General features: G+C 48.8%; 1 protein-coding gene across 2 annotated transcripts in view; it reads right to left on the bottom strand.

The window, feature by feature from the left end:
* Positions 1-24,575, bottom strand: part of TSKU (tsukushi, small leucine rich proteoglycan) — a 33,896-nt gene extending 9,321 nt beyond the window's left edge. The window contains exon 1 of one of the 2 annotated variants that reach the window (XM_081860641.1): positions 24,176-24,575. The gene's annotated coding sequence lies outside the window, so the exon portion shown is untranslated. Of the gene's footprint in view, positions 1-23,945; positions 24,083-24,175 lie in introns of those variants that run through there. The other variant, XM_081860642.1, reaches the window with a different exon arrangement.
* Positions 24,576-24,823: the final 248 nt, after the last annotated feature.

The raw sequence follows: 24,823 nt of genomic DNA, 5'->3' as shown, positions 1-24,823 counted from the left end.
GTGAAAATGTCCTGAAGACAGCGGAAAGGGATTAAACCTGCAGGCCTGGCACCTCTTCATGACAGGTTTCGTCTTATAAACAGGAGGTAAAGAACAAAAAAAGACCACCCACTGTTTGAGACTTCAGTTTGCTAGGAGCTGAAATTCAGGTCTGTTGGGAGCTGAAATTCAGGTTTGTTAGGAGCCGAAATATTTTTACAAGAACCTTAAAAGGGAGAGAAGGCTCTCAAGTTCAAACAATATTATTAGTACTATTATTAATTGCATTCGTATCCTACCTTTCCCCCGTGGCATACACAAGTCTCCCCATTTTATCCTCACAACAACCCTGTGAGGCTAAGAGATATAGTGATTGGTCCAGGGTCACGCAGTGAACTTCACGGCCGAGTGGGGATTCGAACCCGTGTCCCCCAGGTCCTAGTCCAACACTCTAACCACTACACCACACTGACTCTCGATATCCACCAGACGGGTGGGGCTTTTGGTTTGACTCAAGTCTCCGCAGGAAAACCTTGCCCGGCTTTTGCACGCATTGCCACAAAAACGGCAAAAATAGCGCTAAAAACGTCATTTAGCGATTCCGCGAGCCTTTGTGAGTTCAATCCCAGGAGCCCTTGCACAGGGGTAGAAATTAGGCGCGTTTTGCTACTGGCACAGGTTCAAATTGTGACCACATGGAGACCTCTGGGTGCCAGGTGGACGATGGACCTCTCCATCTCCCTGGCCCCTCCAGCTTTCTGAAGCAGGTACAGCTTATTTGTTGCATTTCTATTCCCCTTGCCCCGCCCTTTTAATGTTTTGCAAAACACTTAAAAGATTCTGTTAGGGACTGTAGGAAAAGACCTGCCAAGGAAAGTGAAAAATATCTGCATGTGTGCGACAACGGCGGCAAGAGTCCTAATAGCACAAGGATGGAAGAACAAGGAAATCCCAACTAAAGAACTATGGCAAGAGAAACTGATGGACTACGCAGAATTGGCAAAACTGACACACAAACTACGGGACAAAGATAACTGTGACTTCAAAGATGAATGGGAACCCTTTACAAAGTACTTAAAGAAACAACAAAGTGAACTGGACTCCTTGGCAGGTTTTGAATAAACAACCACAAACTTTTTATTGACAACAGCTAGTCAGACAAATTAAGGATCTATACAACTTTGTAACATTTGTTGATAAACCAGAGAGAGAAGCTGAGGGGGGGGGGGAGGGGAGGGCGGGTTACTTTATGGGGAGGGGGGGAAATGGGGGAGGAATTAAGGATGATATGTTTTTTGATAAAACGTTTTGTTGAAATTCCTAATAAAAATATTTTTAAAAAAGAGATTTTTTTCTTTAAAATATAAAGTGGAATCAAAAGGAAATGAATAAAAAATAAACCTCACTTATTTAAAAAAGGCGCCTAGGCATTCTGTTATGGCAACCATAACCTAAGGTTTAAGGTGGCTTGTGGAGAGTTGGGAGTGTGAGCAAGAAGGTTTGGAAGGAGGAGCTGTCGTGTTTGTGGGCTTTTTCAATATACACAATTTTGCTTAAACTCCTTGGAACGTAATGCCCAGGTAAAATAATAATAATAATAATAATAATAATAATAATAATAATAATAATAATTTATTTATTTATTTATACCCCGCCCATCTGGCTGGGCTTCCCCAGCTACTCTGGGCGGCTTTCAACAGAATATTAAAATACAATAATCTATTAAACATTAAAAGCTTCCCTAAAGAGGGCTGCCTTCAGATGTCTTCTAAAAGTCTGGTACAGTGGTGCCTCGCAAGACGAAATTAATCCATTCCGCAAGTCTCTTCGTCTAGCGGTTTTTTCGTCTTGCGAAGCAAGCCCATTGACGGCTTATCGGATTAGCGCTATTAGCGGCTTAGCGGCTTTTAGCGGCTTAGCGGCTTATCAGATCAGCTGATAAGCGGCTTAGCGGCTTAGAAAATGGGGGGGGGGGGAACCGCCACAGGAACTCGCAAGACATTTTCGTCTTGCGAAGCAAGCCCATAGGGAAATTCGTTTTGCGAAGCGCCTCCAAAACGGAAAACCCTTTCGTCTAGCGGGTTTTCCATCTTGCGAGGCGTTCGTCTTGCAGGGCACCACTGTAGTTGTTTTTTCCTTTGACACCTGGTGGGAGGGTGTTCCACAGGGCGGGCACCACCACCGAGAAGGCCCTCTGCCTGGTTCCCTGTAACTTGGCTTCTTGCAGTCTGGGAACTGCCAGAAGGCCCTCGGAGCTGGACCTCAGTGTCCGGGCAGAAAGATGGGGGTGGAGACGCTCCTTCAGGGGTGTTGCCTGTACTGTGCCACCTGAGCTGCAGCCTTATACCGAGTCAGACCATTGCTCCATTCAGTTTAGGATTTTGCGGTTTGACAATCAATTCCTCTTCCCAGGGAACTCTGAGGAGGACAGGGCGTCTCCTAACAACTCCTGGCACCCTTAACAAACTACAGTTCCCAGACTCTTCAAAGTGCGAGGAAAAGGTAAAGGACCACTGGATGGATAAGTCCAGTCAAAGGCGACTCTGGGATTGTGGCGCTCATCTCGCTTTCAGGCCAAGGGAGCCGGCGTTTGACTACAGACAGCTTACAGGGTCATGTGGCCAGCAGGACTAAACCGCTTCTGGCACAATGGGACACTGTGAAGGAAACCAGAGCGCACGGAAACGCCATTTACCTTCCCACCACAGTGGTACCTATTTATCTACTTGCACTGGTGAGCTTTTGAACTGCTAGGTTGGCAGGAGCTGGGACAGAGCAACAGGAGCTCACCCCACTGTGCGGATTCAAACTGCCAAACTTCTGATTGCCAAGCCCAAGAGGCTCAGTGGTTAAACCACAGTGCCACCCTCACCCCGTTCAAAGTGCTACAATGCTACTTTAAGTGTACAGTGCATATGAGGCTTTAAATCAGGGGTCAGCAACCTTTTCCAGCCGTGGGCCGGTCCACCGTCCCTCAGACCTTGTGGGGGGCCGGACTATATTTTGAAGGGGGGGAGGAGGAACAAATTCCTATGCCCCACAAATAACCCAGAGATGCATTTAAAATAAAAGCACACATTCTGCTCATGTAAAAACACGCTGATTCCCGGACTGTCCGCGGGCTGGATTGAGAAGGTGATTGGGCCGGATCCGGCCCACAGGCCTTAGGTTGCCTACCCCTGCTATAAACAGTAGGTTGTAGGACATACCTGCCACTCCTCTAAACTCCCATCTCCCAGACTGCGCCAGCCAGAACCTTTTGCTGTCAAGTTCCAAGAAAATAAACCATAGAAGGGGAAGGAAAATCTTAGAAAGCCGCCAGTTTGAGGCAGCCTCGCCGCCAGACAGGAGAAGGATGAACAGCTTGGGTTGAACACCACAATGCCACAAGTCCTTAGCCAAAGTGCCTCATCTCCCCACAGCCCTTGGCAGCCCTTGTGAACGTTATGTTGCAACACACAAAGGAGTGGGAAGAGGTGATGGGTCTGTCAGAAGTCCTCAGCAGGCACAGAAAAGGGGAAGGGCAGCTTCAACAGCAGCCAACTCGCTATTGCACAAGCCAACGGTAGTCTGACCTCAACTGGGAGAGGGATCACAGCTAAGAGTGACTAGTGGGGTGCCACAGGGTTCTGTCTTGGGCCCGGTCTTATTCAACATCTTTATCAACGACTTGGATGATGGACTCAAGGGCATCCTGATCAAATTTGCAGATGACACCAAACTGGGAGGAGTGGCTAACACCCCAGAGGACAGGATCACACTTCAAAACGACCTTGACAGACTAGAGAACTGGGCCAAAACAAACAAGATGAATTTTAACAGGGAGAAATGTAAAGTATTGCACTTGGGCAAAAAAAATGAGAGGCACAAATACAAGATGGGTGACACCTGGCTTGAGAGCAGTACATGTGAAAAGGATCTAGGAGTCTTGGTTGACCACAAACTTGACATGAGCCAACAGTGTGACGCGGCAGCTAAAAAAGCCAATGCAATTCTGGGCTGCATCAATAGGAGTATAGCATCTAGATCAAGGGAAGTAATAGTGCCACTGTATTCTGCTCTGGTCAGACCTCACCTGGAGTAGTGTGTCCAGTTCTGGGCAACACAGTTCAAGAAGGACACTGACAAACTGGAACGGGTCCAGAGGAGGGCAACCAAAATGGTCAAAGGCCTGGAAACGATGCCTTATGAGGAACGGCTAAGGGAGCTGGGCATGTTTAGCCTGGAGAAGAGGAGGTTAAGGGGTGATATGATAGCCATGTTCAAATATATAAAAGGATGTCACATAGAGGAGGGAGAAAGGTTGTTTTCTGCTGCTCCAGAGAAGCGGACACAGAGCAATGATTCCAAACTACAAGAAAGAAGATTCCACCTAAACATTAGGAAGAACTTCCTGACAGTAAGAGCTGTTCGACAGTGGAATTTGCTGCCAAGGAGTGTGGTGGAGTCTCCTTCTTTGGAGGTCTTTAAGCAGAGGCTTGACAACCATATGTCAGGAGTGCTCTGATGGTGTTTCCTGCTTGGCAGGGGGTTGGACTCGATGGCCCTTGTGGTCTCTTCCAACTCTATGATTCTATGATTCTTCTATGATTCTAAGATGTGGGTTTGAGGGGTTTTATTTGCACCCAGAAAGGGCCAGGGAATCTCCAGTTAGAAGTGGAAGGAAGGAGCAGTTCCAGGGAAGGAGGATTGGCAGATGAAATGGACAGAATACACTGGTACCTCGGGTTACAGACGCTTCAGGTTACAGACGCTTCAGGTAACAGACTCCGCTAACCCAGAAATAGTACCTCGGGTTAAGAACTTTGCTTCAGGATGAGAACAGAAATTGTGCTCCGGCCACGCAGCGGCAACGGGAGGCCCCAATAGCTAAAGTGGTACCTCAGGTTAAGAACAGTTTCAGGTTAAGAAAGGACCTCCAGAACGAATTAAGTTCTTAACCCGAGGTACCACTGTATGCCGAAATGGCTGAATTAACAAGTAGAATTCAAGACCACGAAAAGGATGTTTTTAAGAAAGAACAGGGGAAATTGGTGGAATATATGAAAAATCATTGTAAACGACTAGAAGCATTAGCAGGATCAGACTACAGTGGTACCTGGGGTTAAGAACTTAATTCGTTCTGGAGGTCCGTTCTTAATTCTGTATTAATTGTAGTTTCCGGGTCACCTTCAAAGGTAGCCTCATGTAGAGTGCATTGCAGTAGTCCAAGCAAGAGATAACCAGAGCATGCACCACTCTGGCGAGAAAGTCCGCGGGCAGGTAGGGTCTCATCCTGCGTACCAGATGGAGCTGATAAACAGCTGCCCTGGACACAGAGTTAATCTGCGCCTCCATGGACAGCTGTGAGTCCAGAATGACTCCCAGGCTGCGCACCTGGTCCTTCAGGGGCACAATTACCCCATTCAGGACCAGGGAGTCCTCCACACCTGCCCGCCCCCTGTCCCCCTAAAACAGTACTTCTGTCCTGTCAGGATTCAACCTCAATCTGTTAGCCGCCATCCATCCTCCAACCGCCTCCAGACACTCACACAGGACCTTCACCGCCTTCACTGGTTCTGATTTAAAAGAGAGGTAGAGCTGGGTGTCATCTGCATACTGATGAACACCCAGACCAAACCCCCTGATGATCTTTCCCAGCAGCTGCATGTAGATGTTGAAAAGCATGGGGGAGAGGACGGAACCCTGAGGCACCCCACAAGTGAGAGCCATGGGGTCTGAACACTCATCTCCCACCACCACTTTCTGGACACGGCCCAGGAGGAAGGAGCGGAACCACTGTATGACAGTGCCCCCAGCTCCCAGCCCCTCGGGAATTTATCTCCCACCTTCCCTCCGAGGTTGTCCCCTCCCCATTCTCTCCTGAAAACAACCCTGTGAGGTAGGCTAGGCTGAGAGTGATTAGCTGGACCAAGGTTACCCAACCAAGTTCCTGGAACCCAGGTCTCCCAGATCACAGGAGTGAGATAGAAAGACGGCACTCCATCAACTTCTCCAGATCATTCAAGCGGCTTCTGCAGCCTCCCGGTTTCTGACAGGAGGGGCGTAGCATCGCAGCAGAGCTCAGAGACAAAATGTTCCAAGATAAAATAAGCTGGCCTCAGGGACAATCAGGAGTCTGCTTTGCAATTTACGCACAGCTCTAACCGATTAATCAGGTTAATTAAACTGAGGAAATGTCTCTATTTCTGGGATGCATTTTTTGTTTATTTGGAGTGCAGGCTGGGACTGCTGGGCAGGTTTAGCCAGGAGAAAAGGAAACTGATATGAGAGCCATCTTGAAATATGGGAAGGGCTCTCCCCGTGGAAGATGGAGCAAGCTTGCTTTCTGCTTCTCCAGAGGGCAGGATCCGAACCAATGGATTCAGGCAACAAGGATTCTGACTAAATATTAGGAAGAATGTTCAGAGGGGAGGGCCTGTTCAACAGTGGATTTACTCCTCCCATACCTTAATCAACTTGAGAGTTACCGTATTTTTCGCTCCATAAGGTGCACTGGACCATAACGCGCACCTAGTTTTTTTTGGGGGGGGGGGCGGAATCAAGAAAAAAAAATCTTGCTCACTAAACCCTGTGGCCTCCTCAGCTTCTGACACCCCCAGTCTTCTCCCTTTGACCTCTCATCGTTGTCCCACTTCTGGCCTCTGAACCTTCTTCCCTTGGGGGTCCCTCAGCTGGTTCCTCCCACCATTCTTCTGCATCCAACCAATGGTGTAGCATGGGGTGGGGGGTCCACGGGGGTGGTTGCTCCAGGTACAAAATTGAAAGGGATGCAAAATTTCAACACCTGGTGCCACCTCAACATAGCTGCATGCTTCCACAGAAAATGGCTTCTCCATGCAAACCAGGAAATGACCTCTCCAGAAAATGGAACAACTTTTCTTATCTCTGTGACTGAGATCTCCCAGGTGACATGGATTCCATTAGGCCATTAGGCCCTCCAGATGTTTTGGGACTACAACTCCCATCATCCCTAGCTAACAGGACCAGTGGTCAGGGATGATGGGAATTGTAGTCCCAAAACAGCTGAAGGGCCAAGTTTGGCCATGCCTGCATTAGGCTGTTGAATGTGCGTGTGTATTCCAACCATTTACCTTCCACCCACCCCTTCTGTGCAGCCATGGGCTCTGGCAACCCACGCTACACCACTGCTTCCAACCAGCCCACAACACTGGGCTAGAATGCCTCGAGTTGTGCTCAAGCCCTCGCCTGTGGCTGTTGCATCACAGGGCATTGCTAACAAGAAGCAAGCTTGCAGGGATGCTTGCTCACCGCAAGCGATCTTAACAACGTGGAACCGTTGAGAAGCCTCAACGGTTCCGAGGGCAGGGTTTCCAAACGGCCGTTTGAGATGATGCAAGATCTATGGGTGAGATTGCTGCAGCTGCAAGGCGCCCCCATTGGGGATCTGCTGTGCCGCTTTGCAAACCAATCTGACACTGATGCCTTCAGCCCACAGACATCATTCCAGAGCCTGTCCGTGCCCAAAATTGAACTGCCTGCCCTGACCACGGCTGGCTGACCACAGGCTAGGTGCCAACCTGCAGGAAAGATTCCTACAGCTACCACCTGCCAAGGCAAGGAAGTGGAACAAGCCAGCCTGTGTCCGGGCAGGATTCCAGAAGCGTTGGTCCGCCGTCTCAAAAAGACAAAAGGACTATTGTGGTGCCACGAGGGGCTTGTGGGGGCTGATGCACACACGGGAGTGTGTCTGTGTGCCAAAACACTGGAAGCAACATATGACAGGACAATTGCATGGCTGCCCTGAACATCGCCCCTTGCAAATGTTCCCCAGCACCTGCACGGGTCTTGCACAAATGAGGTTGTGATCAGTGGCATGCAGTGAATTTTTTTGTAAGGGCAGAGGCGCCAGCTTGCGAGGGTGATTGGCGGGGGGGGGGGGGGGGGGGCAACACTGGGACATCCTGACATCACAAGCATGAGCATCGCGTCTCCCTCCCTAAGCTGGGAAGCTTCCCGGGCTTCGGCAAGAAGGCAACAGGCTTTAATACTTGAATACTCTAATTTTGAAGGGACGCGGGTGACGCTGTGGGTTAAACCACAGAGGCTAGGACTTGCCGATCAGAAGGTCGGTGGTTCGAATCCCCGCGACGGGGTGAGCTCCTGTTGCTCGGTCCCTGCTCCTGCCAACCTAGGAGTTCGAAAGCACATCAAAGTGCAAGTAGATAAATAGGTACCGCTCCAGCAGGAAGGTAACTGGCGTTTCCATGCGCTGCTCTGGTTCGCCAAAAGTGGCTTAGCCCTGCTGGCCACATGACCTGGAAGCTGTACGCCGGCTCCCTCGGCCAATAAAGCAAGATGAGCACCACAACCCCAGAGTCGGTCACGACTGTACCTAATGGTCAGGGGTCCCTTTACCTTTTTACTCTAATTTACTGGGGAAATTGGCTCCCCAATGTATTGTCCAAGGAGATTTAGGAGGAATGTGGCCACTTCAAGAGCCCAGATCCAAGCTCAATCCTGGCATGAGTTATGAATTCAACACCATATCCTAATCTCCCCCAACCTGGGGCCTGCTAGATGTTTTGGACTACAACTCCCATCAGTCCTAGGTATTGCATGCTGGCGGTGTTAGAAATTCAAATATGTAAGCTAGGTGCCCGATGGCACCTGAAAACTAGGTTGCAGTCGCCACAGCAGAATGTGGTTTCACCAGGGGGTTGGATTAACTCAGGGTCCCTCCCAATTCTACGATTCTATGATCTCAACTACAGTCGTACCTTGGAAGTCGAATGGAATCCGTTCCGGAAGTCCAGTTGACTTCCAAAACATTCGGAAACCAAAGCGCTGCTTCCGATTGGCTGCAGGAAACTTCTACAGCTAATCGGAAGCCCTGCCGGACATTCGGCTTCCAAAAGAACATTCAAAAACCGGAACAGTCGTTTCTGGGTTTGCAGTGTTTGAGAGCCAAAGCATTTGACTCGCAAGGCGTTCATCAACCAAGGTACAGTGGTACCTCGGGTTACATACGCTTCAGGTTACAGACTCCGCTAACCCAGAAATAGTACCTTGGGTTAAGAACTTTGCTTCAGGATGAGAGCAGAAATCATGCTCTGGTGGCGCAGTGGCAGCAGGAGGCCCCATTAGCTAAAGTGGTGCTTCAGGTTAAGAACAGCTTCAGGTTAAGAACGGACCTCCGGAACAAATTAAGTACTTAACCCAAGATACCACTGTACAGATGTACCTTGCTTGACTGCAACTTGCTCTTACAATAATCCACTTGTCCGGTATGCAAGGAGGAGAGACACACACAGTGGAAATGGAAATGATATTAACTATGGACTAAGGCAGAGGGGTTTATAAACTGGGGTCAAACCTGGTGCCCAGGAATCTCCACATTTGGACCTGCGACAGTAGCAAAACGCGCCCAGCTAATTTCTAACTCTGCATCCTGGCTGTGGCTGAGATCGTGATCCAAAACCTTTAGAGTACACCAGGTTGCCGGGACAGAGGGAGGCTGCTCTATCCACTATACCGTACTGCCCAGCGTATGACTATATGCCACCGGAGAAACAGCAACTTTTGTCTCTGCGGGACTCATTAAAGCTTATCGACAGGGAAGGGCAGACCCTGGCCTTCATTTCAAGCCATGCACACATCTATTTTAGTCCCAAACAAAGGGTTATTTCAAATGGCCTGCTGAGCCAAATTCCGCCAGCCAGGCACTCTTGCAGTGCAGCCACTCAGCAAAACCACAGAGATAAGACAAATATCAAGCCTTGGCTGTAAGCAGACGAACCAGGAAGGGAACCTCACTTTGCTGAGCGGAACTTACTTCTGAGTAAGCACGTCGCAAGGCTCGGATTGTCAGAGGGCCTCGCTGCAGTCAGAATTTCATGTTTCTGATCTTATATCCTTGCCTACCTGCTTTGGAGTGTCTGTCTCCCTGCAAACCGATTCCCCGCCCCCCCCACCCGCAAAATATCTAAGTTTCGGTGCTCCAAAATCATTTTGCAGTGGTACCTCGGGTTAAGTACTTAATTCGTTCCGGAGGTCCGTTCTTAACCTGAAACTGTTCTTAACCTGAATCACCACTTTAGCTAATGGGGCCTCCTGCTGCCACCGAGCCGCCGGAGCACGATTTCTGTTCTCATCCTGAAGCAAAGTTCTTAACCTGAAGCACTATTTCTGGGTTAGCGGAGTCTGTAACCTGAAGCGTATGTAACCCGAGGTACCAATGTACTAGGACAGGGGTTGGGGGAGGGGAAAAATCTCTTGCTACCCACCTTCTTAACCCAAGGTAATATTTCTGGGTTAGCGGAGTCTGTAACCTGAAGCGTATGTAACCTGAAGCGTATGTAACTCGAGGTACCACTGTACTTCATCCAAAATCTGGCACAAAATAATGTGATAAAGGGTCTCTTTCTCTGTTCTTTCTTCTCTTTTCCTTTTCTATACAATCGTGTTTTGCATTTTCTCATAAACGAGTTTGAACTTCATTGTTTAATATGTTAAAAAAACTATATATATAAAATTGGGGAGGAATTGACTGAGAGAAAGAACCAGCCAAAAAGTGACACACGGCCGGCCTTCTCTCTGTGTGTCCTGCCTCGCTTGGCTTGAAACTCTCAAGAAACTGCGAAGACAAATGTAAAAGGAATACTTGTCTTCAAAAAAGTGTGCACAGGCCGCTCCTTTGCACAAATGCTGCCTCCTCCTCAATCCACAGGAGGGCCAGTGGAGGAGGAAAGCCAAAGGAACCAGCTAAGGGAGAGTGGGAAAAGTCCCACGCCTCATAGAAAAACTGCTTGCGTTCAGTGGCATGGAAGGGAGATGGAATCAGGAGTTCGGGAGAAGAAGTCTGCAGATGGATAGCCAACGGCTCATCTACTCCAGCCTCCTGTCCTGTTCCTGGCCAAGCAGACGACTGCAGCAAACCTGCAAGGAGGATTCAAGCACAAAGGCATTCTCTTCTCCTCCTGAGGTTTCCAGTAGCTGGCGTTCGGAAGCACTGCTGCCTGTCGCCGATGCACCTTTTAAATAAAACGCAGGTCACTTTTTTAATGACACGCTTTCCAAGTTCTCCAGAGGCTGGTTCGTGAATCCTCATCCAGATCAAGGGAAGTACAGTGGTACCTCGGGTGACATACGCTTCAGGTTACATGCGCTTCAGGTTACAGATTCCACTAACCCAGAAATAGTACCTCAGGTTAAGAACTTTCTTTCAGGATGAGAACAGAAATTATGCAGCGGCGGCAGCGGGAGGCCCCATTAGCTAAAGTGGTGCTTCAGGTTAAGAAAAGTTTTAGGTTAAGAATGGACCTCCAGAACGAATTAAGGTCCGGCCATATCCCGAAGTTTTCGCAACCAGAGCACTGCTTCTGCGCATGTGCGTGGTGCGGTTTAGCGCTTCTGCACATGCGTGAGCAGCGAAACACCTCTGTGTTTGCCACTTATAAACGCCATCTCCAGCTCCTTGAAAGATTCCATCAACGGTGTCTCCGAAAATTTTTACACATCACTTGGGAAGACAGGCCAACTAATGCCAGTGTACTGGAAGAAGCAAAGATCACCTGTGTCAAAGCAATGATTCTTCAACATCAACTTCGTTGGACTGGTCATGTTGTGCGGATGCCTGATGATCGTCTTCCAAAGCAACTACTCTATTCCGAACTTAAAAATGGAAAGCGTAATGCTGGTGGTCAACAAAAGGGGTTCAAAGACTCTCTCAAGGCAAATCTAAAAAAATGTAGTAGAAACACTGGGGAGCACTGGCCTGCAAGCGCTCCAGTTGGAGAACAGCCTTTACCAAAGGTGTCATGGGTTTTGAAGATGCTCGAACTCAGGACGCAAGGGAGAAACGTGCTAAGAGGAAGGCACGCTTGGCAAACCCTCACCGTGATCAACTCCTGCCCGGAAACCAATGTCCCCACTGTGGAAGGACGTATGGATCCAGAATTGGCCTCCACAGTCACTTACAGACCCACTGCTAAAACCGTGTTCATGGAAGACAATCTTACTCGGCTACGAGGGATCACCAAAGAGAGAAGACTGCCACTGTGGTCCTTTCTATCATTTTAAAGTGCTATTTGACGTTTAAATTTGGTTTTCTTTTCCTTTCCTTTTCTCCTTTGCAAGCCGCTTTGATTGCAATAGCAAAAAACCGCTAACGGAAACCACCTTGTGCAACCACACTTGGAAGACACTAAAAAGTTCAGATGGTGTCAGTTGGAATCGGCAGAGCTGGAAAAAGTTCAGAAATGGCCACTCAAAAATGATCAATTCTCCCTTTTCAAGTTGGGGGAAAGGAGGGTAAGATGGGGGAACCATGACCGGGAGTGTATAGAATTATGGTGCAGAGAAAGCAGAGATTTCTTTCCCCTCGCACATAACAATGGAACTCAGGGACATCCAATAATAATAATAAAAATGAACGTTGGATGATTCAGGCTAGACAGAAGGAAGGAGGGCACAGACTATTGTTAATCTGCAGAATGTGCTTCACGGATAGCCACCAAGTTAGGTGGTTTGAAAAGAGGATGAGACAGACTGGTGGAAGTCAAAGCCTTCCCTGCGGTGGCTGGAACAGGAGGACAGAGACACAGAGATATACGGAAAGAACAATCTCATTGTCTGGATAGGTCTCACTTCCTGGCTCACATTGAGAGGCTATTTTTAAATGTTCCCAGGGATGGAAAAGAGAGCTGGCTATAGGCACCAACGAGGGTTAGTTAGAAAAAGTAAAGATTTTAATGCAGCTGGAACCGGTAATGTGTGTTTTTTTTTTTTGTTGCGAACACAAAAATCCCTAAATGTAGCGGCAGGAAGAAGAGCTCCTTCTGCAACTCAGTTATTATTTACAGTGGTACCTTGGTTCTTAAATGCCTTGGTACTCAAACAACTAGGAACCCGAACACTGCAAACCTAGAAGTAAGTGTTCCAGTTTGCGAACTTTTTTCGGAAGCTGAACGTGCTCCATTTTGAGTGCCACACTTCCGCTTTGAGTGTTACGCTGAGGTCTGTCTGTTTTTGCTTTCTATTTTGCATTTTTGTGGCTCTTTTTTGTGACTGTGTGGAACCCAGTTCAGCTACTAATTGATTGGTGGTGTGACTGCAGTACATCCTTTATTGCTTTCATTTTATGGATCAATGGTCTCGTTAGATAATAAAATTCATGTTAAATTGCTGTTTTAGGTGTCTGGAACGGATTAATCCATTTTGCATTACTTTCTATGGGAAAGCGCGCCTTGGTTTTGGAACGCTTTTGGTTTTGGAGCGGACTTCCGGAACGGATAAAGTTTGAGAACCAAGGTAACTCTGTGGTGCAATTTTTCTAAAATCCCTGCCAAGGCAAATGCAGCTCCAGGCTGAAGATTGGAACAGTCACAGGAAGAGGCGACTTAACAGGACCCCTGCACTGTAGTTCACAGGGGGAAACTGCAGGCCAGGCTCTGAGTGGTTTTCAAGAATGCTGCTGTGCTGTGCTGAAGCACTAGAGACTAGACCAGGCACCCCCAAACTCAGCCCTCCAGATGTTTTTGCGACTACAGTTCCCATCATCCCTGACCACTGGTCCTGTTAGCTAGGGATGATGGGAGTTGTAGTTCCAAAACATCTGGAGGGCTGAGTTTGGGGGTGCCTGGACTACACTCACCCTGAGAAGGTACAATTGTGCATTGTTATCCATTGCCTGTATCCCATTTCAAACTGGGCTGAGACAGAAGCTTACGACGACCCTTCAGTGCTGGGAAAGTAGAGTTTGCAGCACCCTTATAGCTTACAGTAGGCCATGGCTACTTAAGTTACCCAAAAAAATCCTCCTCCCAGATCAAGACGTGAGCTATGGGATATTTGGCTTTAATGCTTACTTTTCTTTTCAGCCACAGGTGAACCAAGGAAACTCTGCAACAAAATCATCACTCCCTCTTAACGGCAAACTCAGGTGTCGAATCTGCAACAGCTGGAGGCTTCAGAATAGGTAAAGGTAAAGGACCCCTGGACGGCTAAGTCCAGTCAAAGGTAACTACAGGGTTGCGGCGCTCAACTTGCTTTCAAGGCCAAGGGAGCCGGCGTTTGTCCGCAGACAGTTTTCCAGGTCATGTGGCCAGCAGGACTAAACTGCTTCTGGCGCAACGGGACACCGTGAGGGAAGCCAGAGCGCATGGAAACGCCGTTTACCTTCCCGCTGCAGCGGTACCTATTTATCTACTTGCGCTGGTGTGCTTTCGAACTGGTAGGTTGGCAGGAGCTGGGACCGAGCAACGGGAGCTCACCCCGTCACGGGGATTCGAACCGCCGACCTTCTGATCAGCAAGCCCAAGAGGCTCAGTGGTTTAGACCACAGCGCCACCCGCGTCCCTTTACCTTTTGCTTCAGAATAGCAGTTGCTAGAAGCCACAGTGACCTCGACTGCATGTAAATATTAGTTGTGCCCCCCCCCCCCGCAAAGAGATGGTGTAATACAGCAGCCAAGAGCATGGGCTGCAACTTGTACGGAGCCTCGAGCTGATGAACACTGTAGACCATTTATGGTGGCTACTGTGATGGCCTGGGAATCCGATTCAGAGGCTGAACCGGAGGAATCCCAGCCTGTACAGGAGTCCCCGCCTCAAGGGCCGGCTGAACTGGGGCAGGGCCTTGATTCTGAGGATCCTCAGGAGCAGGCACCAGGTGAATCCACTCTGGCTCCAGAGGTGGTTGAGGACTCAGTGCCTACAGGTGAGTCTCCCCCTGGGCCCAGTAACCCTTCAGCCTCTCCTGAACTGCAGAGGCTCAGGGCAGAGAGGCGAAGGGAACTGGTTTCTCCCAGGAGGAGTGCTCGCCTTAAGGCCAGGAGAGGCGGGTCTCCTGGGGGCCGGGACCACCCCTGGCCTCAGAGAAGATAAAGGCCAGTCAGCCCGGTCCCAGGTTGCGGGAGCAACGTCGTTGATGAGCTGTTTCGGCCAGCATCCAGTCCTGTTTCCCCCAGAGTTCCTGTCCTTGCCTGGCTTCCCGCTGTGGACCCTGCTTCGCCCGAGGAGGACTGTCTGCCGACCCTCAACTCAGGTCCTGGACCTCGCCCCATGGTAACTTCCCCCCCCGGACCAGCACAGCTATATTTTGCCTCCACAGCTAGAGCAATACTTCAGTTGATGGAAACGGCAGAGTGGAGAGTTGTTCTTGTATTCAGGACCTGCTTGCTGGTTTTTCACTGGCATCTGGGTGGTCACTGCAAGAACAGGACGCTGGACTGGGTGGGCCACTGGCCTGATCCAGCAAGCTCTCCTAAAAACAGAAGACTGGGGGATGATCTGATGGAGAAGAGCACAGCTGGCTGGTACCTCAAAGATGAGCACTCCTGTTAGGAGGAAAGGATGCACTGAGAAATTTTGTTGCAAGTCCCACTTGCAATAATTACCAGCCAGGCTTGCAGGACATCACCCTCTTTTGACCAAAAGTGCATCTTAGGACACATCCATCCTTCCTCTGTAGCTGCGCATTTGCAAAGGAAGTTCAGCAGGGTGGGGCAGCTGGCCTTTCAAGGACGCCCATCCATCATCGTTGATCATCTCATTGCCCCCCAGAGAATTTTCCAAGGAACATGGCTTGGAATCCTCTGCTATTAACAATCCCACAGTGAGCCAACACTACGACATTCACAGGCTCACTAATGCCAGTGTGTTGGAAGAAACAAAGATCACCCATGTCGAAGCAATGATTTTTCGACATCAATTTCGTTCAGTTCAATGTTGTGCGGATGCCTGATTATCAGCTTCCAAAGCAACTACAGTGGTACCTCTGGTTACGTACTTAATTCGTTCCGGAGGTCCGTTCTTAACCTGAAACTGTGCTTATCCTGAAGCACCACTTTAGCTAATGGGGCCTCCCACTGCTGCCGCCGCACAATTTCTGTTCTCATCCTGAAGCAAAGTTCTTAACCCGAGGTACTATTTCTGGGTTAGCGGAGTCTGTAACCTGAAGCGTATGTAACCCACGGTACTCGGTACTCTGTTCCAAAATGGAAAGCGTAATGCTGGTGGTCAACAAAAGAGGTTCAAAGACTCTCTCCAGGTAAATCTTTAAAAATGTAGTATAAACACTGACAACTGGGAAACACTGGTCTGCGAGCGCTCCAGTTGGAGAACAGCCTTTACCAAAGGTGTCATGTGCTTTGAAGCCACTCGAATTCAGGACGAAAGAGAGAAAGAGGAAGGCACATTTGGCAAACCCTCATCGTGATCAACTCCTGCCCGGAAACCAATGTCCCCACTGTGGAAGGACGTGTGAATCCAGAATTGGCCTCCACAGTCACTTAGGGACTCACTGTTAAGTTCGTGTTCATGGAAGACAATCTTACTCGGCTACGAGGGATCACCAAAGAAGACAATATTCATGAATGGGGAACCTGCCTCTCCCCAAGTCTGGAAGGAGAAAGGTCAACAGAGCTCTACTAGACCAAGGGAGACAGACTCTAACTTTGTCTGAAGTGTATCCTCAGTTGCCACAAGGAGAACGGGGAAGAGGGACGTTCACCAAGGGCACCGCCTCCCACGAGATGCTCAGAGGGTAGTGAGATGAGAGGTCTCTTCCGGGGTGGCCCCAATGTGGGATGTTCTTCCCAGGAAAGCCTCCCTGGCAAACATTACAGCCTCAGGGATGACAGACAAATACATGCTTCTCTCCAAATGCCTGGGGAAATAAGTAACAGTCCATTTTGGGGTGGTTTATTGTTTGGATAAGGGACGCGGGTGGCACTGTGGGTTAAACCACAGAGCCTAGGACTTGCTGATCAGAAGGTTGGCGGTTCGAATCCTCGTGATGGGGTGAGCTCTTTGTCTTTGTTCCTGCCAACCTAGCAGTTTGAAAGCACTTCAAAGTGCGAGCAGATAAATAGGTACCGCTCTGGCGGGAAGGTAAACGGCGTTTCCGTGCTCTGCTCTGGTTTGCCAGAAGAGGCTTAGTCATGCTGGCCACATGACCCGGAAGCTGTACAAGATGAGCGCTGCAACCCCAGAGTCGGTCACAACTGGACCCAATGGTCTGGGGTCCCTTTACCTTTTTTTATTGTTTGGATGGGTGCGGGGGTTATTTTCGGCTGCTGTTTGTTTTCATTCATTTCATCAATTTCATACACCGCTTGATTGTAAAGAAACCTCGAAGCGGTTTGCAGGAATAAACACCAAACAATAAAATCGTCAGTAAGACTTTAGGAAAGTTAAAACAAGAATAAACAACAAACAGATTAAAACTCACACCAACTTTCTAAATATCTGGGTAGGCTTGTCTTAAGCAAAAATGCTTTTAGCGGGCAGGCTTTACATGCTAATAGTAACATGAACCTGCCCCCCCCCCCCGTTGCTGTTTCAGTATAATTGCTTTAATGCATTTTTTATTTATATATTTTATTCTGCCTGTTCTTGTTCCTGTTAGTCTTTCCTGGACTCCTCCAGACCATGCAGAAGCAATGCATAGATTGGATGGAAAGGAGCCCTAAATGTGTGGTGGTTTTGCACCTCTGTGCAGAATTTGTCTTGCTGCTTCTATTAAGGCTAACACAGACCAAAGCTGTGTACACCTTTATATATCTTTAAACCATATGTTTTCCCCTCAAAGAATTCTTTAAGGGCAGCTGGGACCTCTTAACCCTGAGAGGACTAATTGACATTGCCCAGAACTCTTTGAGGGAAAGAATGTGCATTAAAGGTATGCACAGCCTGTTTTCAGTTTCTGAATCAGCAGAATAGGGCTTCCGTCTGTTTATTTTTTTTAAATACCCCCCCCCCCAAAAAAATCCCTAAACGCACAATGGTTCAGAGTCGATTCATCTGTCTCAGACTTCCTTTTGACTAAGGCATGACTAATAAACCTCCCCTCATTTTCTTGCCTGGTTGCAAAGTTCACCGGAGGTTTTCTTTAAATATGACGATTATTATTATTTTTCTTGCAGAGACATGAATTCTCTCCATGCTGGAAATCTAGGCCTTGACTCGCCTACATGCATAGGATCACAGAACTGTAGAGTTGCTGGGTACCTCCGAGGGGCAGATCTAGTGCAACTCCTTGCAATAGGATCGCAGGGGGCACCCATATTAGTACCCGTGGGCCGCAGAAACCGGAGCGGCGTCCTCGTCCCTCACTGCTAGCTGCCCAGCCAGACCCTTGACCAGCTCCCATCATCTGCTACCTCAAAGTGTCTCGAAGAGACTTGCAATGCAAAACAAGAACTAGCAAAAAATATCACCGTGCTCAGGAACAAGGATAAAACCAGAACCTAAAAAGTGCAAGCGTAAATAGTCACGAAAAAACATATCCAACTCACGCCACCGAAAGCATGAGAGGCCATAAAAAAGGTAAAGGGACCCCTGGCCATTAGGTCCAGTTGTGACCGACTCTGGGGTTGCGGCGCTCATCTCGCTCTATGGGCAGAGAGAGCCGGCGTTTGTCCGCAGACAGCTTCCGGGTCATGTGGCCAGCATGACTAAGCCGCTTCTGGCGAACCAGAACAGCGCATGGAAACGCCGTTTACCTTCCTGCCAGAGCAGTACCTATTTATCTACTTGCACTTTGACGTGCTTTCGAAATGCTAGGTTGGCAGGAGCAGGGACCGAGCAACAAGAGCTCACCCTGTCGCGGGGATTCGAACCGCCGACCTTCTGATTGGCAAGTCCTAGGCTCTGTGGTTTAACCCACAGCGCCACCCACGTCCCACACATGAGAGGCCATACACTTATCCAATAACCCTCCAAGTTGAGGGCAAAAAAGTCCTGGGTAAATAAAAACGCCTTTGCCTGGTGCCTGAACATAGACAATGACTCTGCCAAGTGGGCCTCCTTGGGAAGGATATTTCACAAACAGGGAGCCACCACTAAGAAGGCCCAGCTGGTCCAACCTAGCAGAGCCATCCACCTGGAAGGACATGCCATGCTATTTTCTCACTTGACAGCCACGCCTGTTCATCTTCCTTTGCCTGTTTTTATGTTCTTATGTTCTCTGTATACTGTGTTAGTTTTATTATGTTAGCCGCCGTGAGCCTGGCTCCGGCTGGGGAGGGTGGGGTACAAATAAAATATTATTATTATTACAGTGGTACCTCTGGTTGCGAATGGGATCTGTTCTGGAGGCCCGTTCGCAACATGAAAAGAGTGCAACCCGCAGTGGCACATCTGCAAACGCGTGGGTTGCAATTCGCCACTTCTGCGCATGCGCATGACATCATTTTGCACTTCTACACATGCGGCGAAACCCAGAAGTAACCCTTTCCGGTACTTCTGGGTCACCGCGGGAACGTAACCTGAAAAAACATAACATGAAGCGGACGTAACATGAGGTATGACTGTACAGTGGTGCCCTGCAAGACGAACGCCTCGCAAGACGGAAAACCCGCTAGACGAAAGGGTTTTCCGTTTTGGAGGCGCTTCGCAAAACGAATTTCCCTATGGGCTTGCTTCTCAAGACAAAATGTCTTGCAAGTTCCTGCGGGTTTTTCCCCCTCCCCCCCCTTTCCTAAGCCGCTAATCAGCTGATCCGCTGATAAGCCGCTTATCAGCGGATCCGCTAAAAGCCACTAAACCGCTAATAGCGCTAATCCGCTAAGCTGTCAATGGGCTTGCTTCGCAAGACGAAAAAACCGCTATACGAAGAGCCTCACGGAACGGATTAATTTCGTCTTGCGAGGCACCACTGTACAGTCTTAACACAGGTTGAAGTAGTATTTTCAGGTTGTGCGCTGCGGCGAACCAGAAGTAACGGAACGCGTTACTTCTGGGTTTTGCCGCTCGCGCATGCTCAGACGGTCAAAATGAAGTCACGCGCATGCGCAGAAGCAGCGAATTGCGACCTGCGCATGTGCAGACACACGGATGCGGGTTGTGTTCGCTTCAGGATGTGAACAGGGCTCTGGAACGGATCCCATTCGCATCCAGAGGTACCACTGTATTATTATTATTTATTATTATTCCTCATTCCCCAATGACAATTTCAGATTGTAGATTCCTAGCGAGCAGGGACCCACCTCTCCTAGTCTGGGCACAATACAGCAAAGCACCACAGGCAGTGAATCAGAGAATCATAGAGTTGGAAGGGACCCATGGGGGTCATCTAGTCCAACCCCCTGCAATGCAGGAATCTCAGCTGAAGCATCCATGACGGATGGCCATCCAGCCTCTGCTTAAAAACCTCCAAGGAATGTGCCATGTAAAAAACCCAAAACAATGATCTCTTCTTACATCAAAGACAGGATATTCTAAAACTCCGAGCGATTCCTGCTTTCTTCTTTGGCGCAGACACTTAAGCATTGCACCCAAACCCAGCCAAGATCTCTATTTTTACGTCCTGGAATTTCAAACCAGACAGGGCAATTGACATGTCTGGGCTTATCTCCCAAGAGCAAACTTTTTAACCTCTCTCAAGCTTTGTGTTCAGAGAAGGGGGTTCCCCCTCCCTCAATTCAGGAATCCCTTTAATCCTGTCATAACTTACTAGGGAAGTTTTTACAGCAAAGGTCCCAGAAACAGGCTCCTACTCACTTACACAACTCTTTTCCCGATAATTTGGCCTGTTTGGGGGATGAGGTGGGGGAGGAAGGAGAAGGGAGAGAGAGGAGGGTGAACTGCAAGGTGGAGGATTGCTGTGGGTGGGTAGGTGGTCATGAAAACAGAGAAGGGGGCAATGTTTGAAAGCAAAGACTGGGCACTGGAGGCAGGCACCAGAACGCCAGCCACCGATCATATTACTTGCAGCCACCGTGGCAATTGCTAGCACACTTCCAGGAAGAGGAGAAACCCAGATCAGAAAGTGGAGAGAGAGAGCAAAAGGAAAGGAGCAGTTCAAGATTCTAGAAATACAGCGGTACCTTGATTCTCAGACTTAATCCGTTCCAAAAGTCCGTTCCAAAACCAAGGCGCGCTTTCCCATAGAAAGCAATGCCAAACCGATTGATCCGTTCCAGACTTTTAAAAACAACCCCCAAAACAGCAATTTGACATGAATCTTAGTATCTAACGAGACCATTGATCCGTAAAATGAAAGCAATAAACAATGTACAGTGGTACCTCTGGTTACGTACTTAATTCGTTCTGGAGGTCCGTTCTTAACCTGAAGCTATTCTTAACCTGAAGCACCACTTTAGCTAATGGGGCCTCCTGCTGCCGCCGCACAATTTCTGTTCTCATCCTGAAGCAAAGTTCTTAACCCGAAGTATTATTTCTGGGTTAGCGGAGTCTGTAACCTGAAGCGTATGTAACCTGAAGCGTATGTAACTTGAAGCGTATGCAACCCAAGGTACCACTGTACTGCAGTCACACACACAATCAATCAGTAGCTGGACTGGGTTCCATAGAGTCACAAAAACAAAACAAAAAGAGCCGCAAAAACAAAAACACAAAATAAATAGCAAAAACAGACAGACCTCAGCGTAACACTCAAATCAGAAGTGTGGCACTCAAATCGGAAGCGTTAATACTAAAAACGGAGCAAGTTCAGATTCCGAAAAAAGTTCGCAAACCGGGACACTTACTTCCGGGTTTGCCGTGTTTGGGTTCCAAGTTGCTTGAGTACCAAGGCGTTTGAGAACCAAGGTATAGCCAATTTCATTTGCCGTGGGAAGGGAGGTTTCCTCACCCAGCTGAATTCCTTTTCAGCCTTGACAGGAGGCAAAACCTCCTCCCTAATGGAGCCTTTACCAAAAGTGTCATGGGCTTTGAAGACACTCGAACTCAGGACGCAAGGGAGAAACGCGCTAAGAGGAAGGCACGCTTGGCAAACCCTCACCGTGATCAACTCCCGCCTGGAAACCAATGTCCCCACTGTGGAAGGACGTGTGGATCCAGAACTGGCCTCCACAGTCACTTACGGACTCACTATTAAAACCCTGTTATGGAAGACGATCTTACTCGGCTACGAGGGCGTCAGAGAAGAAAGAAATTGGTTCACATTGGTATCACTGGACTTCTCCACAGGTGCAGCTCAGTGAGGCAACAGAAGGGTCCCAGCAACTCAGAGGCAGTGCACCTGTTTGGAGTGCCGAAAGTCCCAGAGTCTTAAGGTAGGGCTGGGAAGGGCAGCTGTCTGAAGCTCAGGAGACCCACTTATGTCTGACTCAGTCGAAGGTGGATTCTTATGAGCTTATAGTTCTGGAGTACCTGCTTAGCATGCAGAAGCCACCTAGTTCAATTCCTGGCACTACCAGGTAGGGATGGGAATTGCCCCGTCTAAAACACTGAAGGGAGCTCCTTCCAGTCAATGTAGGCCCACTTCCAGATTGTTTGCAGAATGAAAGAATCCTAGAGTCGGAAGGGATCTTGAGGGTTATCCAGCCCAACCCCTTGCAATGCAGGAATAATAATAATAATAATAATAATAATAATAATAATAATAATAATTTATTATTTATACCCCACCCATCTGACTGGGTTTCCCCAACCACTCTGGGCGGCTTCCCAAAAAATATTAGAATACTGTAATACATCCAACATTAAAAGCTTCCCTAAACAGGGCTGCCTTCAGATTTCTAAAAGTTTGGTAGTTATTTTTCTCTTTGACATCTGGTGGGAGGGCGTTCCACAGGGCGGGTGCCACTACCGAGAAGGCCCTCTGCCTGCTTCCCTGTAACTTGGCTTCTTGCAGAAGGCCCTTGGTGCTGGACCTCAGTGTCCAGGTAGAATGATATGCAGTTGTCCAGTATGGGAATCAAACCTGCAAGGTTGCCATTGTCAGCACCAAGCTCTCACAAACTGAGCTCTCCAGGCTGTTAGTCCAAAACATCTGAAGGGAACCAGGCTAGTGAAAGATGGACAACATGAAACTCAATTCTGCTAATCCTGGAGTGGCAGAGCGGATTGTACAACTGGAATACGGAGGGGCCAATTTCAACTGCTTGCTCAAATCATTATTCCCCCACCACCCCACTTATTTGTGAAAAGGAAACAGATACACGTGGGGGTTAATGTTCCAGGTGAGCCTGTACCTTGCGCAGAAACTTGCAAGCAGGGAGCGTCCAAAAATGAAATCCGACCTCCAGTGGTACAGTCCATTCCCCATTTCAGAACTGTACCACCTTATTCTACCATGCCTAAGTCTCGATTTCTCGCAGCTACATGACTGAAGTGACCCTGCTGACAAGCAAGTAAGTGCGTTTAGAAGTTTTGTTCCTGGTCCGTTCACATGTGCAAGCCATCGCTGGGTGCGTGTAGAGTAGACCAACAGGCCAGTGTGTGTCCATGCAAACACACATTTGCCCCTTTGTTTTAATGACCCGTTCTCCACCTTACAATGTTTGACTTGTACACTTCAAATGTCTTAAGTATGTAGCTACCTAAACACCTAAGGAATCAGCCCAAAGGAATCCAATGAATTCATTCCACACACTAACACGTGTTAGCGGCATCCAAGGCTAATAAACAAGGCAATTTAATAATAATAATAATAATAATAATAATAATAATAATAATAATAATAGTTTCTTCGCAATGAAATGTTTCAAGCTCTTCACCCAGCTGGCAAGAAAGCAGTTCCATTTGAAAGCATCCTTTCTTAAGCCAGAACTTTGCAAAAGTCCTGGGAAATAATGAATGCCTTTGATTTCAGGAAGCGAAAACAGACAAACACACACACCTCTCTTGAACAGATCGGCTTCAAGGGCGTCCCTCGGTTTTGATCAGCTCACTCCATCGTAGTTTCTCTGGAAACCGACCCTTTAAGTTTCAAAGCACGTGTACGTGTGTGTGTGTGTGTGTGTGTGTACGCTTGTTCCACCCCCGGGGACAGAAATGGGTGCTTTAAAAACCCACCCCAAGTAAGAAACCTCTCTCTCCAACGGATGGATGGATAGAAAACAGACCAGGTATCCAACATGGTAGTTTAGCATCGAGTAAAATAAAAAAATAAAAAATGAATGAATGAATGGGGGAAAGATGCAGGACATCAGCACGTCTGAATGCGCCCATGATGGAGGAGATGTGGCGAGCCTGCCTTCCCGTCAGGGGAAACGAGCTCCGGGGAAAACGCGGCGCAACTTTCATAAAGCTCACCTTTGTTTGCCTTGCTGCAGCTCTTGCAACCTGGAAAGAGTCCCTCCCCGCGCCTGCTCTCCGCAAACGATGCGAATCCAATTCGCATTCGCGCCCGCCCTTTCCCAAGTTCGGGTCCCCGGCAGAGCAAGCCAGCGCCGACCCCCACCCCTTCCCTCACAAAAAAGACTTCCAAAGGAGCGTTGCCAGAATCAGAAAGTTTTGCAAGAAGAGCACAGGCGGCCGCTCACCTTCCTGTTTTATAATTTTTGGCTTCGGAGACTTGAAATGGAGGAGAGGTTTCTCTGCTTCCGTCTCCTCCTCCTCCTCCTCGGCAGCCAAGCTCCTCGCCAAACGGAGCAGACCGGGGCTGGCAAGACGCAATTTCAAAAAGAAAAATACAACCAAACTGGCAATGGAGCAAGAAGGAAGGGAGGGGAAAAAGCGAGGCTTGCAATGGAATCCACAGGGAAAGCAGCTTTCCGAAGTAGCCGAAGCAGCTGCCGCCTCCCCGGCCAGCGCTTTGCAAAATCGCGGCTGCTCGGCTTGTCTCTTTTTGTGGAAGTCCCCAGCAGGCGAACTGGATCTCTTTCCTCCGCGCGCACACACAAAACACACCCCTCTGGGATCAGCCTTTCACCTCTGCTCGATGCAACCCCTCCTTCTTCCCCCTTCCATGCACTAATCCCTCCTTCTTTCCCCGCATCATCTCCTCTCCAGCGGCCGGGCGGGCGGGCGCGCGCTCTGTGCTAGCATGTGCCGGCTGCCTCTCCAAAGGCACCAGCTGAACGGCGGCGGCGGCTGCGGCGGCTGCAACTCCTCTTTCCCTGCCTTCCCCGGGCGGGGAGCGTCTCCAAAGTGCGCAGCTCCGCCCCGCGCGCCCAACCAAGGCGGCCGCC

Source organism: Podarcis erhardii (assembly GCF_964252035.2).
Source record: "Podarcis erhardii genome assembly, chromosome: 4".
NCBI lineage: Eukaryota > Metazoa > Chordata > Lepidosauria > Squamata > Lacertidae > Podarcis > Podarcis erhardii.
The sequence above is the reverse complement of the archived record's forward strand: the minus strand, read 5'-3'. Positions and strand labels throughout refer to the sequence as shown.